Genomic DNA, 1,644 nt, shown 5'->3' with positions numbered 1-1,644 from the left:
CTCTCTCTCTCTCTCTCTCTCTCTCTGTGATGACGCAATACGTTCTGTGACTTTGCCTTGAGACTAAGGGTTTTTTTAACTTGTTCTATCTCCTCTCTCTCTCTCTCTCCTCTCTCTCTGTGTGTGATGACGCAATGTTCTTTGACTTTGCCTTGAGACTGAGTCTTGCAACATGTTCCATCTTCCACCTCCTCGACTCTCTGTCTCTGTGTCTCTGTCTCTGTCTCTCTCTATCCCTACCTCCCTCTCCCCCGGGAAGTCTCAACAGCTACCCTTCTCTCTCCCACTCGCTCTCTCTACCCCTCTCCTTCTCGTAAGCGTGTGCGCGCGCGCGCACATGTGTGTGTGTGTGTGTGTGTGTGTGTGTGTGTGTGTGAGTGAGTCCTTTCGTGTGCGAGTCCTTTTGTGTGTGAGTGCATGTTCGTGTTCGTGAGCACACACGCATGCCGCAGTGGGGTTTTTTTTGTGAGTGCGTGTGTTGCAGAACACAGTACTGCACAACACGTTAAACGACATTATGTGGGTGGTTGGCGGGTGCTCTGGTGTGGTTTGATTCTTATTTCCTATCAAACATCTATCGTCCTTTTCTCCCCTCCTTCTTTTTTATGTTTGTTACTCTCTTGTAACACCTCTAATCTTCTGGCGCTCATAGAACCTTATGCAGTTGGAAGCGCCGTAAAACCTCTATTAAAACTTAACTAAAACGATATTATATTATTATAAAATGATAAGCAAAAACTCTTACCGGTACCGTGGATGATGAGGATTTTAATTTCAATAAATGTAGTACATTGTATATTTCCTGCAGTGAGTAGACCAAGGCTCTGTCCCCTACTCTCTCTCTCTCTCTCTCTCTCTCTCTCGTCCGATTGTCCTACTGAAAGCCGTGATTGACTGATTATATATACACTTCTCGTGAACTATCCCACGCGGGTCCCCTCACTCACAGCACGAGATCCTCGTGTCCCACCGCACGAGAACCCGCGCCCCGAGCAAGTCTCGTGACTTGTGTCCTCAACAGCATGTCCTTGGACGTGTGTGCGTTTGTCTGTGTGTCATTGAGCGTGTGTGTGTGTGTGTGTGCTCCAGAGTGCCAGTTTGAGAGCATGCACACCAGACAGGCACTTTACAGTACGTAGGTAGATTAGTTTAGTTTTAGTGAAGGTTTTACGGCGCTCGCAACTGCATAAGGTCATATTATGAGCGCCAGAAGATTAGAGGTGTCACAAGAGAGTAACAAAATCGAAAACGAAGAGGGAAGGATAAAGACGATACATGTTTGATAGGAAAGAAGGGGCAAACCACGACCAGAGCACCCACCAACCACCCACACACACAAGCACACACACACAAGCACACACACACACACACACACACATACACACAAAAGCAGGCGGGTTATCATACGTTCATTCAATTTTAATGGTATACTCATAAATGCATGTTGTGAATACGCACACACAATATGACCGTCAATGTCATTAACCTCACACACACACACACAAACATACAACCGTTTTTCTCAACAGAATGTCAAATTTGACCACTACCAATCATACACAAACATTCACAAATCCCAAATACGACCACAACACATCAATAAAGCTATTCGGAGTGCCACATCCCCTCTCCTCCAAAGTCCCC

This window comes from Aplysia californica, unplaced genomic scaffold (genome assembly GCF_000002075.1).
Source record: "Aplysia californica isolate F4 #8 unplaced genomic scaffold, AplCal3.0 scaffold00918, whole genome shotgun sequence".
Lineage (NCBI taxonomy): Eukaryota > Metazoa > Mollusca > Gastropoda > Aplysiida > Aplysiidae > Aplysia > Aplysia californica.
Note: the sequence above shows the minus strand (reverse complement) of the source record.